This window comes from Chelonia mydas, chromosome 1 (assembly GCF_015237465.2).
Source record: "Chelonia mydas isolate rCheMyd1 chromosome 1, rCheMyd1.pri.v2, whole genome shotgun sequence".
Classification (NCBI taxonomy): Eukaryota; Metazoa; Chordata; order Testudines; family Cheloniidae; genus Chelonia; species Chelonia mydas.
Genome location: NC_057849.1, coordinates 198,724,358 through 198,741,975, shown reverse-complemented (window position 1 = coordinate 198,741,975; position 17,618 = coordinate 198,724,358). Strand labels below are relative to the sequence as shown.

General features: G+C 43.5%; 1 protein-coding gene across 3 annotated transcripts in view; it reads left to right on the top strand.

Moving 5' to 3' along the window:
* The window catches only part of LOC102937877 (limbic system associated membrane protein), a 1,332,442-nt gene that overhangs the window by 588,193 nt on the left and 726,631 nt on the right, over positions 1 to 17,618 (top strand). The window lies entirely within an intron of this gene.

Sequence of the window (17,618 nt, the reverse complement as noted above, 5' to 3'; positions counted from 1 at the left end):
ATAATTTTAATCATTTTTGTTGCTCTTCGCTGGACTCTCTCCAATTTGTCCACATCCTTCCTGAAATGTGCCCAGAACTGGACACAATACTCCAGTTGAGGTCTAATTAGAGTGGAAGAATTACTTCTCATGTCTAGCTTACAACACTCCTGCTAATACATACCAGAATGATGTTCACTTTTTTTGCAACAGCATTACACTGTTGACTCATATTTAGCTTGTGGTCCACTATGACCCCCAGATTCCTTTCTGCAGTACTCCTTCCTTTTCCCATGTCATTTCCCATGTTGTATGTGTGCAACTGATTGTTTCTTCCTAAATGGAGTCCTTTGCATTTATCCTTATTGAATTTCATCCTATTTACTTCAGACCATTTCTCCAGTTTGTCCAGATCATTTTGACTTTTTATAGATGGGCACTAATATTTGCCCTTTTCCAGCCTTCTGGAATCTCTCCTATCTTCCATGACTTCTCAAAGATAATCGCTAATGGCTCAGATACCTCCTCAATCAGCTCCTTGAGTATTCTACAATGCATTTCATCAGGCTCTGGTGACTTGAAGACATCTAATTTGTCCAAATAATTTTTTACTTGTTCTTTCCCTATTTTATCCTCTTCTGAGCCTACCTCATTTTCACTGGCATTCATACGTGAGACATCCAATCACCACCAACCTTCTTGGTGAAAACCGAAACAAAGAAGTCCATTAAGTACCTCTGCCATTTCCATATTTTCTGTTATTCCCCACTCCCACTGAGTAATGGGTCTAACCTGTCCTTGGTCTTTCTCTTTCTTCTAATGTATTTGTAGAATGTTTTCGTGTTACCCTTTGTCTCTAGCTAGTTGGATCTCGTTTTGTGCCTTGGCCTTTCTAATTTTGTCCCTACATACTTGTGTTTGTTTATTTTCATCCTTTGTAATTTGACCTAGTCTCTACTTTTTGTAGGACTCTTTTTTTTTTTTTTTTTAAATGTTTAGATCATTGAAGATCTCCTGGTTAAGCCAGCGTGGTCTCTTGCCATACTTCCTATCTTTCCTATGCAGGGGTTAGTTTCCTTTTATGCCCTTAATATTGTCTCTTTGAAAAATTGCCAACTGTCTTCTATTGTTTTTCCACTTAGACTTGCTTCCCATGGGATCTTACCTACCAGCTCCCTGAGTTTGCTAAAGTCTGCCTTCTTGAAATCCATTGTCTTTATTTTGCTGTTGTCCCTCCTACCATTCCTTAGAATCATGAACTCTACCATTTCATGATCACTTGCACCCAAGCTGCCTTCCACTTTCAAATTCTCAATTAGTTCCTCCCTATTTGTCAAAATCAAATCTAGAACAGCTTCTCGTCTGGTTAGCTGTATCCACCTTCTGAAATAGAAAATTGTCTCCAATACATTCCAAGAACTTCTTGGGTAATCTGTGCCCTGCTGTGTTACTTTCCGAACAGGTGTCTGGGTAGTTGAAGTCCCCCATCACCACTAAGTCCTGTGTTTTGAATGATTTTGTTAGCTGTTTAAAAAAAGCCTCATCCACCACTTGTTCCTGGTTAGGTGGTCTGTAGTAGACCCCTACCATGACATCACCCTTGTTTTTTACCCCTCTTATCCTTACCCAGAGACTTTCAACAAGTCTGTCTCCTATTTCCATCTCAATCTCAGTCCAAGTGTATACATTTTTAATATATAAGGCAGCACCTCCTCCCTTTTTTCCCTGCTGGTCCTTCCTGAGCAAGTTGTACCCTTCTATACCAACATTTCAGTCATGCGTATTATCCCACCAGGTCTCTGTGATGCCAACTATGCCATATGCCTCTGTCCCTCTTAGAAGAGTCACCAACCACCACTACCCTACATTTCCTCCTGGAAGTGATGGCTGTGATCCTCCCAGCCAGGGGGACACATGGCTTCTCCTCCTCTTCTGGGGGTGATTCCTCATCACTCGTTGCCAGGGCAGCATATCAGTTTTCCATCGCCATCGTGGGTGGGTTGGGAGTAGGGGTGGAGCACTGCCTGCTGCCAGAAGTAACCAGCTGCCAGTGTCCTCCTGACCCGGTGGTGTGACAGAATTCCTCTGTAGCGGGATAGCTTTCTCAGCGTTGGATGTCTCCATGTGAACACTCTCTCTCAAGGAATTCTTCATGGCCAGGGATGCTCCTCAGCCTAGCCACCATCTCCTGTAGCTCTCCCACCTGCTTCCTGAGAGATTCCACCAGAAGGCACCTCTCACACTGGATTGTCCCCTCAACCTGACTTTCTGAGAGTGGGAAATGCAGGCCACAGTCTCTGCAAATCCACACCAGGATGTGGGTAAAGGCATCCATGGTTAGGTTGTCTGTCGATCAAATCTTGAAATTCCAAACCACACTTCCTGCATGCAGAGCTCTGCAGCAGTTGTGGTCTCAGAGTTCAGTCTTGACTTTGAGACTTCTCTCTCATAGTGACTTGACTTTGGTTCTTTTTTGTTTGCTGTTGCCTCCATCTAAATGAAAGGTAGTTCTCACTGAAAGCATCCCTTTGCTCTGTATGGAAAAATGTGTGTATAAATAGTTGCCATTGTATTGTGTTTAATAGATGCTTCTGTTTCACTCGTGTACAATGTATGTATAGAACACTTCCATTGTTTTCACAGAATCAGAGAATATTAGGGTTGGAAGAGACCTCAGGAGGTCATCTAGTCCAATCCCCTGCTCAAAGCAGGACCAACCCCAACTAAAGCATCCCAGCCAGGGCTTTGTCAAGCCAGGCCTTAAAAACCTCCTAAGGATGGAGATTCCACCACCTCCCCAGGTAACCCATTCCAGTGTTTCACCACCCTCCTAGTGAAATAGTGTTTCCTAATATCCAACCTAGGCTTCCCCCACTGCACCTTGAGACCATTGTTTCTTATTCTGTCAGCACACTCCTGTCCTCAAACATGGGATAGTATGATTTAACTGGAGTAGATTGTAGTGGTTTAATTTTGGAGTGGGTTAGGGGCCCGTATACAGTACACCTTTGTAGGGTGTTTGGACTTGATAGCCATCTGGTAAGAGAGAACCAATTTGGTATACTACTTATGAATTTTAATGAGAAAATAAATAAGCACATTATATTTAAACAAAAATGAGCACGGTAGAAAAACTCTTAATAATTAAAGTTAATGTGCAGTTACTTGAAATTTAGAAACTGTGGACTAGATCTTTAGATGGTATAAATCAACATAGCTCCATTGAAATCACTTATACTTGCTGAGAATCTGACCCATATTTGTAAAGATACCAAACAATCTCTATGGAATACAAATGTACTTAGTACCAGTCCAAAAATAAAGAGACTGGTTCCTGTAAAAAAGGAACAATTGAAGGATATGTTTAAGTTTCAAGCTCCCATCTTTGAAGTGTCAGAACACTCATAATGTTCTCTCCACTTCTCAGGTTTTCTTTAAAAAGATGTGAATACTTAGGTAAAACGTGAGAACGGGGATGTCACTGGCAAATGTAGAGAAAGGGTACGTGGCATGAAACTATCTGCATAATGGTGAGAAAAGCAGGCCCAACATTTACTTCAGCAGCAACCGTGCAACTATTGAAATTCCTGGCCCTGGATAGTGTGTGTGTGTGCTCTTCATCTGTATGTTCAATGACTGTGCTGGTAAGATGAGCCATATTGATCTCTTTGTGTCTGATGGACATTAGAGATGAGCCCAAGCTGCAAAGTTGGTAGCCAAATTATGATCTAAACCCACATGTTGTGTGACTGAAGACCCGTATTATAAATGGGCGTGCGCGCGCACACGCACCCCATATTTATTCTTTACATGTTCTCCAGCAATATCAATATCCTGAGTCTCCATTGCTTTGCCTCTTGCATCATCATTTACACCAGTAGAAAGTGGATATAAAACTCTGTTTTCTACTTTGCACAGTGCAGATGCAAGGTAGGGGAATCTGGAGGATGTTGTTATAGGACTGTTTTGACATAGGTCAGTTCTTTTAGCATTAACTCTTCAATATTTACTGTTTAAACTGTAATTGTGACCTTAACCAGACCATAACCAATAACCTCAAAATAATAGGTGAAACCTTGGCTGCATTCAAACTTCTATTGACTTCAGTGGGACTGGGAATTTATCTGGTATCTTGTTATTTATGAATGCCATCCCACTGTGGAGTTTCACCAACACATGTGATTCATTTATGGACAAATACTGTTTGCTGCTGGCAGCTGTGCTGTCTCAAGCCAATTTAGTTGTGGAATAGCAAAGTAGGTTGAAAGTTACACTTGGCTAACAAAGAAAAGCTATGTGTGTGATCGTACTTTTTGGTATACAAGACAGTTTGGATGGATGTCAGATATTGCCAAAAACATTTGTGATTCCGACACATTTCATTAATTTTAACTCAGTTATATTCTTCCAAAAATCTGTACCAGAAAGTGGGTATTAACTGTGTCAAAGTTTAAAAAAAACATGTAATCCAGGGAGAGAGCAAAAACAATGCCATATGAGTGGAAGAAGATCAGTCGTACATTATGAATAGAAAATATTGACCGTCAAGCTGAACAGGTTGGGAACAACCTCTAAAGGCTGAAAATGGTTTGTCCAATTCTTTGGCAAGTGATTCTGAATAACACACACATCTGTAGACATCAGGATTATTTTGAAGTTTCCTTAGCAGAAGAAGGGGATGAATTAGCAATCTAATGTGGTCTGCAACAAATAATTTTAACTCTATAGTGTTCCATGTATTATCAGCAAAATGGCCATGTCAGTTGGCATCCTGGATTTGTATTGTTGATGATGATGATGTAGGAAGAGGGTTTTGCTTTTTCCAGATGTGAGCTCACAGTGCTGGATGGCAGTTCAGACCTATCTGAAAACATCTAAGCCCTTTTGCTACGTCCCAGCAGCTGAGATCAGCAGAAGACACTAGAGTTAACGGTCCCTATATTGGTACACTGGCAGTTGTTGGAGGGCATTTTTTTAGTGCAGGACCTTTTGACTCTGGAATTTGTTTTCCTCATTGCTCCAACAGAATTCTTTTGACCTATGCAGCATATTCTGAGTCCTGTCATTCTACCAAAGTTTTTGCCTGAATGGGGGGGAAGGGGGAGGGATGTAGACGGGGTCAAACTGGAAAAGAAATATAGGTGATGATGGTACTCCCCCAAGCTCTGCCCACAACCTGAGGTCTGGCCACCCATGATGCCAGTTCTGTCACACAGTGTAGACTATGGATCTGTCATAAAATGACATTTCCTCTCCTTTGTGTGTGTGTGTACTGTGAAATGCAGTGAAGCAGTTCACAGTACTGACATTTAAACTATCTTTGTTAGGACTGCTTCAGTATCCCATTCACGTAAATGGGGCTGTTCACACTGGCCGGAGCTATTGTTTTGGGTAGCCTCCAGTCTCCACAGCCTCACTTTACCTTTGTCATGCTGTTATCACAACCATGAGGGCTAGAGACTTTTTTTTTTTTTTTTTTTAAATGAAAGCTCTGATTCTGGTACACAGAATGGCAGCCACCAGGAACAATGGTATCGGTTTGCTGAGCTCCCGCAGGCCAGCCCAATTAGAGCACTTGTGGGATGTTGCTTTTTCTGTTGCCTGGGAGATCTTTTTCGAGTGCTTCTTAAATTGATATTCGCAAAAAGAAAAGGAGTACTTGTGGCACCTTAAAGACTAATCAATTTATTTGAGCATAAGCTTTCGTGAGCTACAGCTCACTTCATCGGATGCATACTGTGGAAAATACAGAAGATGTTTTTATACACACAAACCATGAAAAAATGGGTGTTTATCACTACAAAGGGTTTTCTCTCCCCCCACCCCACTCTCCTGCTGGTAATAGCTTATCTAAAGTGACCACTCTCCTTACAATGTGTATGATAATCAAGTTGGGCCATTTCCAGCACAAATCCAGTGTTTAACAAGAATGTCTGAGGAAGGGGGGGAGGGATAGGAAAAAACAAGGGGAAATAGGTTACCTTGCATAATGACTTAGCTACTCCCAGTCTCTATTCAAGCCTAAGTTAATTGTATCCAATTTGCAAATGAATTCCAATTCAGCAGTCTCTCTCTGGAGTCTAGTTTTGAAGTTTTTCTGTTGTAATATCGCAACTTTCATGTCTGTAATCGCGTGACCAGAGAGATTGAAGTGTTCTCCTCCGACTGGTTTGTGAATGTTATAATTCTTGACATCTGATTTGTGTCCATTTATTCTTTTATGTAGAGACTGTCCAGTTTGACCAATGTACATGGCAGAGGGGCATTGCTGGCACATGATGGCATATATCACATTGGTGGATGTGCAGGTGAACAAGCCTCTGATAGTGTGGCTGATGTTATTAGGCCCTGTGATGGTGTCCCCTGAATAGATATGTGGGCACAGTTGGCAACGGGCTTTGTTGCAAGGGTAGGTTCTTGGGTTAGTGGTTCTGTTGTGTGGTATGTGGTTGCTGGTGAGTATTCGCTTCAGGTTGGGGGGGCTGTCTGTAGGCAAGGACTGGCCTGTCTCCCAAGATTTGTGAGAGTGTTGGGTCGTCCTTCAGGATAGGTTGTAGATCCTTGATAATGCGTTGGAGGGGTTTTAGTTGGGGGCTGAAGGTGACGGCTAGTGGCGTTCTGTTATTTTCTTTGTTAGGCCTGTCCTGTAGTAGGTGACTTCTGGGAACTCTTCTGGCTCTATCAATCTGTTTCTTCACTTCCGCAGGTGGGTATTGTAGCTGTAAGAATGCTTGATAGAGATCTTGTAGGTGTTTGTCTCTGTCTGAGGGGTTGGAGCAAATGCGGTTGTATCGCAGAGCTTGGCTGTAGACAATGGATTGTGTGGTGTGGTCAGGGTGAAAGCTGGAGGCATGTAGGTAGGAATAGCGGTCAGTAGGTTTCCGGTATAGGGTGGTGTTTATGTGACCATCATTTATTAGCACTGTAGTGTCCAGGAAGTGGATCTCTTGTGTGGACTGGACCAGGCTGAGGTGGATGGTGGGATGGAAATTGTTGAAATCATGGTGGAATTCCTCAAGGGCTTCTTTTCCATGGGTCCAGATGATGAAGATGTCATCAATATAGTGCAAATAGAGTAGGGGCATTAGGGGACGAGAGCTGAGGAAGCGTTGTTCTAAATCAGCCATAAAAATGTTGGCATACTGTGGGGCCATGCGGGTACCCATAGCAGTGCCGCTGATTTGAAGGTATACATTGTCCCCAAATGTAAAATAGTTATGGTAAGGACAAAGTCACAAAGTTCAGCCACCAGGTTAGCCGTGACATTATCGGGGATAGTGTTCTTGACGGCTTGTAGTCCATCTTTGTGTGGAATGTTGGTGTAGAGGGCTTCTACATCCATAGTGGCCAGGATGGTGTTATCAGGAAGATCACCGATGGATTGTAGTTTCCTCAGGAAGTCAGTGGTGTCTCGAAGGTAGCTGGGAGTGTTGATAGCGTAGGGCCTGAGGAGGGAGTCTACATAGCCAGACAATCCTGCTATCAGGATGCCAATGCCTGAGATGATGGGGCGCCTAGGATTTCCAGGTTTATGGATCTTGGATAGTAGATAGAGTATCCCAGGTCGGGGTTCCAGGGGTGTGTCTGTGCGGATTTGATCTTGTGCTTTTTCAGGGAGTTTCTTGAGCAAATGCTGTAGTTGCTTTTGGTAACTCTCAGTGGGATCAGAGGGTAATGGCTTGTAGAAAGTGGTGTTGGAAAGCTGCCGAGCAGCCTCTTGTTCATATTCCGACCTAGTCATGATGACAACAGCACCTCCTTTGTCAGCCTTTTTGATTATGATGTCAGAGTTGTTTCTGAGGCTGTGGATGGCATTGTGTTCTGCGCGGCTGAGGTTTGGGGCAAGTGATGCTGCTTTTCCACAATTTCAGCCCATGCACGTCGGCGGAAGCACTCTATGTAGAAGTCCAGTCTGCTGTCTCAACCTTCAGGAGGAGTCCACCTAGAATTCTTCTTTTTGTAGTGTTGGTAGGGAGGTCTCTGTGGATGAGTATGTTGTTCAGAGGTGTGTTGGAAATATTCCTTGAGTCGGAGACATCGAAAATAGGATTCTAGGTCACCACAGAACTGTATCATGTTCATGGGGGTGGAGGGGCAGAAGGAGAGGCCCCGAGATAGGACAGCTGCTTCTGCTGGGCTAAGAGTATAGTTGGATAGGTTAACAATATTGCTGGGTGGGTTGAGGGAACCATTGCTGTGGCCCCTTGTGGCATGTAGTAGTTTAGAAAGTTTAGTGTCCTTTTTCTTTTGTAGAGAAGCAAAGTGTGTGTTGTAAATGGCTTGTCTAGTTTTCGTAAAGTCCAGCCACGAGGAAGTTTGTGTGGAAGGTTGGTTTTTTATGAGAGTATTCATTTTTGAGAGCTCATTCTTTATCTTTCCCTGTTTGCTGTAGAGGATGTTGATCAGGTGGTTCCGCAGTTTCTGTGAGAGCGTGTGGCACAAGCTGTCAGCATAGTCTGTGTGGTATGTAGATTGTAATGGATTTTTTACCTTCAGTCCTTTTGGTACGGTGTCCATCTGTTTGCATTTGGAAAGGAAGATGATGTCTGTCTGTATCTGTACAAAGTTTTTTCATGCAGTCGATAGATTTCCACTCCATACGGCTAAATGCAGTACCTTGCATAATGACAGGTTTTAGAGTAATAGCCGTGTTAGTCTGTATTCGCAAAAAGAAAAGGTGGGGGGAGAGAAACCCATTTTTTCATGGTTTGTGTGTATAAAAACATCTTCTGTATTTTCCACAGTATGCATCCGATGAAGTAAGCTGTAGCTCATGAAAGCTTATGCTCAAATAAATTGGTTAGTCTCTAAGGTGCCACAAGTACTCCTTTTCTTTTTGCGAATACAGACTAACACGGCTGTTACTCTGAAACCTGTCATTATGCAAGTAAATTGATATTGTCACATGAACAATCTTTGAATACTGGTGGTCATTCTTGGTGGTGGTTGTTTATTTGTATTGCAGTAGCACCTAAGGGTACATCTACACTGCAATTAAAAACCTGCAGCTGGCCCATGCCTGCTGACTCTATCTCCAGAGGCTTGGACTAAGGAGCTATTTCACTGCAGTGCAGACATACTGGGACCCTCCAAAGTTACAGGCTCCCGCCCAAGCCCAAACATCCTGGGGCAACCCTCCCCCCCCCCAGGTTCTAGGCAAAGACGAAAAAGACCAGTCTCTGTACCAAAGAGCTTACAACAGGCATATTTTATAAATAAAGACAGTCTCTTCCCTTTTGCCTTTTAAATTGACCAGATTGGAAGGGAAATCTGTGCGGAATCCCTCTGGAGCAGTGAAAGGTGATGATAACTTTATCTGCGTGCTTTTCTGACCAGCAACACTCGAAATTTCATGTCTTGTTTAAAAAGCAGGGTTTGTCATTGCTTTCCTCTCCCTTGCCAGGCTGCCTGGGAGTGTAAGGGTGGTGCCATGTTCTCTTATGCCGAGACAGATCCACGCTGGAGTGGGGCAGCCCATTGTCTGCAGGGATTATGGCTGCTCTCTGGGCTTCACTTTGTGGAAATGAAGAAGAAAAATAATCAAAATACACCTACAATTAAATGTTCAGTGATCTTTTGGGATTATTTTTGAAGTGACTTCTCACAACCATTTCATAAAGACAGCAGCTACCGCTTTTCTCACTTGCAAATAAATGCTCTGTGAAGCTGCGCTAATGCAGAAATTGGTTTCCCCACCTTTCTCATCCTCCGCCCCTGGTCCAGTCACAAACTCCGTCCCTGCTGTAGACAGGAAGTGCTGGCGTATACTAGCTTTGTATATGGGCAAGTGATGTCACCCTCTAGTGGCCAAGCCCACAGGAAAAACGAGACATACTGCAACTAAAGGAGTTTTACTTTAGCTCACATGGCAGAGGCCTATGGTTTTGAGGCCGTGGGTTCTAATCCCAGCTTCCCAAATGTGTGTGCTTGACTTATATAGTCAATCCTAGGAATCAGTTACTACACCACAGACCAGTCGGCATATTTTCTTATTATGGGTGTGAGGCATGGGACAAACAGGTTTATTCCCTGTGTTTCGCCTTGCATCACAAAGTAGTGAGTAAATAACTGATGTTTATAAAATATTAGAAAGCACTGAGCAGCTCTGAAGGGAGAGTCTCTGCCAGACCAAATGGCAGCAAGCCCGCTGAAGAATAAAACGAGCTTCTTGGGCCACAACTAGCTTGCTGCGTTTGCTCAGCGTCCTTCTGATAACAGATCCGGGCTACTAGAAACGCCCTGATTGCTTATATCCGAAGGAATTTCTCAGCAGTGTGTTCAACTATATTTCAGCAAGGATGAGCCCGACCCCTGGTGCGATATGGGGATTTGGTTTAGAATCCTTACAAGGCAGGCTCTTGAATCACCTGCACTCCCATAAGGTTTGCACCGGAAAAAGCCAGCATGAACCACCAGCTGCAGTTGTAGCTTTTGTTTACGAAGATGCTGTCAAGTCCTTTTAAGGACAAATACCAAATATGTCTTCCAAGTTATGAATTCTCCTGGGGAGTATGCTCTCTATTTCACTGCAGGAATTTTATTTTTAAAACCATCCATCCTTCCAGTGCTTAATAATCTGAATGAAATACAAGAATCATTTTGATAATGTTAAATAACTTGTTTGTATCTAGCAAAAGAAAAGATGGTCCAGGGAGTAGTCTAGGACTTGAAAACTATGGGTTCAAATTCCTGCTCTGCCACGAATTTACTGTGTGACCTTGAGTAAGTAACTTAATCTCTCTGTGTCTCAGTTTCCCATCTACAAAATGGGGAGCATAGCATTTCCCTACCTACAAGGGTGTTGTAAGGAGAAATACCTTAAAAACTGTGAGGTGCTCAGATGCTACAGCAGCAGGGGCCACTATAGTATAAAAGATGGATAGCTGAATTAGAGACTATGGGTTTGATACAGCTTCTTCCTGCCCCATTGGTATTTGCAGTTAATGCAATCGGAGTTACATATATTCAGAGCCAAGTTTTGTTTAATCAAGAAACACAATTCCTTTCTTCCTTCACGTGTCATGTGCTGGGAAATAACATGAGAGGACTCCATGCTTGTAACACTAATCTGTTTTTTTATTAAGCAAAGTACTTCTAGAGATGCTGCAACTGCAGCGGGCATCCTGCCCATGTGTAAACAGGCTGATGCATCCTCCAAACTCTTCCCTCCTGCAGCCTGTTCCTGCTCCTCCCTCCAAGTTCTATGCAGGTTTCTACATAAGGAAATGAAATTTGGAAGAGGAAGAATTTTATATAAAGCTTAGGTCATCCAGTCAAGGAATGGAAGCAATGCCATGTGACTTAAGTGTCCAAACATAAACCTTCTGAATAATGAGTAACTGACTTGAATACTTGCTACAGATCGGCCTGTATTGAGAGAATGTCTTGAGTCTGCAAGATTAGAGAGTGAAGTTATACCTCCAACTCTGTCTGAAGTGGCCTCGTATAACTTCTCCATTTAAGACATCTATTAGATACCAAGCCTTATACGTTTCCATTTCAGGCACCAGATACAAGTGATGGGTATAGTCTAAGAACCTGAATTAAAAATAGAACATCTCATAAACAATTCACAAGCTCTCAAATCTTGGTAAAAACTCTTCAGACCAATTTGGGAGAGATAATCACGGGACAAACATTAATACATGTTTGAGCCTTGTGAAACTACTGAGAATTGTGACACAGATAACATTCAACAGCAACAAAAATATTGAAACTTTGATGTAATCCAGTCAACCCAGCATTCCAATGATCAAGCCCCTTCCCTTCTCCCGCTGCAATTCCAAAGTGACTTTAGCAGCCAATTTTATATTAGTTCACAAGGCCCCAATTTTCTGATGCATTATACCTTGTCTTGTCATTTACATCTATGCAAAGTGTTACTCTCTTCCCAGCTTGCCTGCACATGCTTCCTTGCTGATTGTGCCATAACTCTTCCTCTTCCCTGCCACTCAGTTACCTTCTGCCCTCGACATGCTACTCCTGCCATCTCATCTTCTTCTGTCTTTGTTCCCATGGGTATGCTGCGCAGCTGCCTCGTTCCCTTCTCCTCTGGACATTCCTCTCCTACTGTTGACTGACCGAATTGGTCCCATTGCTGACTCTAGTCGCTCTTCTCTTTTGTATCTGCAACCCCTGTTAGGTGCAGCTAGGCTGGCTCCTATTCCTTGTTTCTAGCATGGTAGTCTTCCATTGTAATGGAAGAGCATGAGCACCAGCTAGTACAGCATGAACCAACGCTTGGAAACCATGGTGCATGGCAATTGTTTCTGGCCCTGGTGGTCCATGAGATACCATACCATAAAATGGCCACTGGCTCCTTCAATCAAGCAAAACTACAGACCGTTTGTCAGATGGGCAAAGATGCTTTTAGCATCCTGGTCTGATCCCTTATCTTTCATGGTAGTTTTGCTAGTGCAGTCTACCCTTGGTAATACTACATTATCTGACGTCGGAGAGGATCTTTAAACTAGTTGAGTTTTTTTTTTTAATTTTCATATATCATTTTTGAAAGAACCCCATGGATTGAATTCCACAATATGTTCTGTGGCAAAAGTTTTGACAGCATAAATCTTATTTTTGAATTTTCTTCAATCATTAAACTCTTCTACTCTATGCTAATGCTTAGATAAAGCAGGTTAGCAGCAGCCAGGGTGAACCTTAAGGGCTGCAGTACTGGATTCATCCGTGAAGTACTGACAAATTTGGATTAATTATTCAAATCTAATCCAAATCTCTGGTCTGCAAAATTGAGCTGGAAATTTCATGAGAACAGGTTAGCTGGTGGGATTTTCTGTGCTGCCTGCTTAGGTTGATGAAGATCCACAAAACCAGTCATGTTGATTTTAAACCCACCACCTTTTTATAAATCTCATATGTGTCTGAGGTTCTGCATTCTCCCGATGCACTTTGTGTTTTCTGCCTGTACAGAGTGGGTGTAAAAAGTTAGAATCTTCCACCCACAGTAATGGTGACACTTTATATCTATGTTGCACAGGTGTAAATAGCTGTTAATGGTAGAGAATAGACAATTAAAGCTTACTATCTACACAGAGTTGTTGGCAGCTGGGTGTGCCTTGTACGAGAAGTGGTGTAAATTGCCGTTATATATTCTGTGCTACTTTTCAGTTTTGAAGTGATTCTGCTGAACAGTTTAGTGGTTAGTGACACTGATAAATGGGGTTGAGTTTCTTAAAGCTTGAAGAAACTGTATCTGTGTAATACTTGATCCTAAATCTTTCTGCAGTTATAAATCCCTTGATTAGTCATTCTAGGACAGTAAGAAATAGCCATATGGTTGGTCTGAAATATTTAATCTGTCGAGATAAATTATTCTCCGAGGAGCAGAGCTTATGATTACCTCTGTTGGTAGAGCAGCTAGCACAACAGGGGCCCTATTCTGATTGAGATCTCTAGGCACTACCATAATTTAAATATTAAATTATAACTCATTCCATTCTGTGGGATGCCTAAAGATACAGGAGGAACACCATGGAGTTTCCTCTCCAGATCATGGACAGGAACGGTGGCTCTCAGTGTTCAGTGATGGGACATCAAGATCATGGGTCTGACCTGCTATAGAAGTTCCTGCATCCCACCAGTTCCACAGATACTATGAGATTTGCAGGGTTATTCCCTCCGATCTCAGAGCAGTTGAATGGAGTCTCTCCAGTAATCCTAGTTGCCCTTGTCAGAAATGGATGTAGGACGTGACACCTGTTAGAAATCCACTTGGATAAATATCACTGCTCAAGGCTTTGCACATAAGGAGCAATTATAGCCTGACTGACCTCCTTTGATATTAAATGTCTATTATTATTTATAACTAAGGCCAAATCCTGACATTCTTATCCGGTTTTTGCCCATTGACTTGAGCGAGAGCTGCTGGATGCTTAGCATTTTTGAAAATCAAATCACTCCTTTAGGTGCTGTGGTGTTAACTGGGCCTACATATTTACCTTACCTGTGAGCTCAGCTGTGAAAAGTGAGTGAAAGTTCATAAGATGTCACAACTACCTATAACAAGTGTTGATGGGGGAAAGGTGCAAAAAAGAGAGTGAATTAGTCCCAGCAAAAAAGCTTGCTGATATAACTCAAGGGCTGGGTTAAGATCATGCCTGGTAAACAAGGTGTGTGGAACTGGAAATCAGTGAACCAAAATTGGTGTATTAGAAATTAGGCTTATTGGTGGACAAAATAAAGAGGGCAGTGGCTATTTCACCCATCAGTCCCTTTTGTGGTTCTTAAAAAGAAAAGACTTTGGGGAGAAAAAATGGCTACTAGAGCAAGCTTCACCATCCTGGCTGCCACCTGGGAACCCAGGTCTGCTTCAGCCTAATCCTGAGAGATTTCCTGACTAGACCAGGCCAGATGACGTCGTGGGCTCCAGCTAAATCCCAGATACCACCTGGAATGTGACACACTCTCTTCCAGTTGTCCAGCTAATAATCCTAATTTAAGGTCAGTGTAAGTCCTACTCCCCCTTTCCCCTGTCGTCCTCCAGGCCTGGGTTGTCCAAAGCAGTCCATGTTCACCTGTCTTAGTCAGGTTCTGTTGCTTATCTCCTTTCAGGCTTCTCTCCACCCCTCCTGCTGTGCCTGCTGGCTCTTTATAACAGCTGGCTGGCAGGCAAAGGCTACGGTGCTCCCAGCCAGGGGATTTTGCATTCCTCTAGTGGATGTGGTCTTGTTTTGGTTTTGGTTTTTCCATCTTACATGTTCCCAAGCAGTTGTGATGGCCCCACTAACAGCTGTCAGCCCCCTGAACAGGGAGACAACCACAGCAAGCAGCAAACAAATACTATATGAAAGGAATTATAAAGTCTATGCAGAGAAACGTTATACTTCAAAGGCAGGAGTGGAGGTCCCCCCGGAGCTCATTACTGGAGTCAGACAGGGAGAGGGAGATACAGTGGCTCCCGAGAGACTCAGAAAACATAACTTACTCTCCCCCTGCCTTTTCCCTATGACTTAAAGTAACCATCACAGTCTGAGAATAGCTCTCTGTGCCATTCCTTGGATTCCTAGTAGTCCCTTTCATTTCCAGCTAACAAGTCAGTCTCTTCAGACATTGGTTAGGCAGGTGTGCTTGTGAAAGGTGCCAGCTGACATCCCTTGATGCCCTCTATCCACGGAGCAGGTACCATACAGGCAAGATTCCTTCACATTGACACCCATGGCTAAGGATATGCCCCAGCCCTGCCCTGGAGACCCCTGTCTCTGGCGGTGAAAGGCAAGGTCAGCCTCCGTGGCCCACTCCATCCTTGATCTCTCTGGTGGAACTGCCCACAAGGAGGCCAGTTAACGCCCACTGTGAGGGTAGATGTTGTGACATGGATGCTTGGTCACTGGGAACTGCTCTGAGGCCCACCAAACTCCTTTCACATGGGCCACTAAACCTGGGAATGGGAAAATTTACTGGAAAGTTATTAGCCAGAAAATGAAACCTGTACTGGCTTTTGGCCAGTAGAAGATTAATAAAATGCAGGAGCTGTGCCCTTGTGGGATATCTTCTCCTTCTTCTCCTTCACCCCCCTGCCGCCAGCTATTGGGAACGAAGAGAGTGCTGGGATTTCTACCCCTGTTCTATCTTTAAACCTCCGGAGGGCTCCATCTTTACTTTTGCCTAGTGGATAAGGCAGTGATGTCCTAAGCTAGGGATTTTGAGCTCGGGTCCCATCTAGGGTGAAAAGGCAACTTGAGGATGGTCCAGTGGAACCGAGGAGACGCGGGGTCATTTTCCTGCTGTGCCACAGATATCCTGTGTGACCGTGGGCAAGTCTCTTAGCCTCTCTCTGCTCAGTTCCCCATCTGTAAAATGGAGGTGATAAGGCTTCCCTCCCACCCAGGGGTGTTGTGAAGATAAATACATTTAGATTGTGAGGCAGTCAGATCCTATGGTGACCGGGGGGGAAGAGGTCAAATAAGTACCTGCAACCATGGGTGCTCAAAACTTTTTGTTTTCAAATGAAAGCTGAAATTCTCATATAAGAACTGGGGCTTTCAGCACAACACCAAATATCATGAGACTTGCAATCTCACCCCAAACCACTGATGATGAGTAGGGACATCTCCTTTCCATGTGTTCTTTTCAGGCTCTGTCAGCTTGTGTCTGCGATGTAAATTTTGAGGTGGGTGGGTTAGATGGTGACTGACTGACTTATTAGACTTCGGCTGGGTGAAACATTTGCCATATAGTGCAGGGCTGTAAAAATCCACTGGGCAAACTTTCCCTGCTGAGGTGGGATTCTAAGCCACCAATTTCTGCAGAATGTTAGCATTTTTTTTTTGTTTGCCCCCATGTTTGCAAAGAGAACCATCCAAACGTGAACCAATGCATGGCCGTCTGCCTGAGTCTGCAGCACCTCTGCTGCTGTTCATTTCTCTTTGATAGGCATAGACCTGCTCTAGGTTATTTCTTTATTTACAAACTCCCAAACCATTCTCTAGCTGATCCTGCTAGTAACCATGTTCTTTTTCTTTTAAAAATAGCTTTTTAATGACATTGCTTTGCTTCCTAGTGTGTTTACCTGCATTCCTTGTCCAGTTTGGCCCCTCTTCCTTACCAATCAAGAAGAGAAGCCCTGACCACAGTGAAATGGATGCAAATTCCCACTGATATCAGTGCAGCCAGGATTTCACCTTACGTCTCTACATTGCTGAAAGCTTTGCAGTCATAGGTAGCTGCAGTCACATGAACTCCCTTTGTCAATGATCTTACTCCCAAAATAAGAGGTTGATCGGGCATAACCTATATTTTTGTAAAAAACTGTGTTGGTTCTCATTTCATAAGCTGTCTGTTTAGTCATTTTAGCTTTTATGACCCTCACCAGGGAAAGAAAGAATAAGAATAACAGATAATAGATTTTCATGAACGTGGACTTGATCCTGTTATCCTTACTGAGGCAAAAATCTCACTGAAGGCCATGGGAAATGAGCCTGAATAAGGAATACTGTGTGTGTGTGTGTGTGTGTGTGTGTGAGAGAGAGAGAGATAAATAACATGGAGAAGGACTGAGATACTGTGCACAGATTGTCTGTAATGTATTTTCTGCCTCTTATATTTATTGTATAAGCTACTGTGCACAAATATCTGTATTGGTGAGAATGAAATGCTGTAACATGACACCACAGAGAAATGGGCAATAGAGGAACGGTGGCACTGCACACAGGTTGTTTACTGAGTGTGCGTTAATGGAGAGCGTCTGAGTTACTGCACACGGGCTGTGAGTGCTTGCAAGCCTGCGATAACAGAGGAGGAGCCTGTGGCCCTGTGCACAGATCACACTGCTCTGAGCGAGAGGATGATAGCAGGGAGAGGCCGTGAGACTGCACGCAGATTGTGCGGCTCAGAGAGACAGCGGTAACAGGGACAGTATGTGATAATGTACACCGCGCCAGCAGGGAGATAGTGTGTCTGATACTGCATGCAGTGTGTGAGTATCACATCACCATGCTAACAGAGAGAGTGCCTGATGCTGCATCTAGTGCCCAGAGAGAGCAAGTAATACTGAACACAAACTGGGCAAGAGCATGACTGGGTTGGCAGGTCCATCAGAGCTTCAGCGGACGCTGTCTTCCCCATCATGCTTTTTGGCCAAGCTTTTCCATGAAGAGGGACAGCCTTTCAAGGTTTTGAGC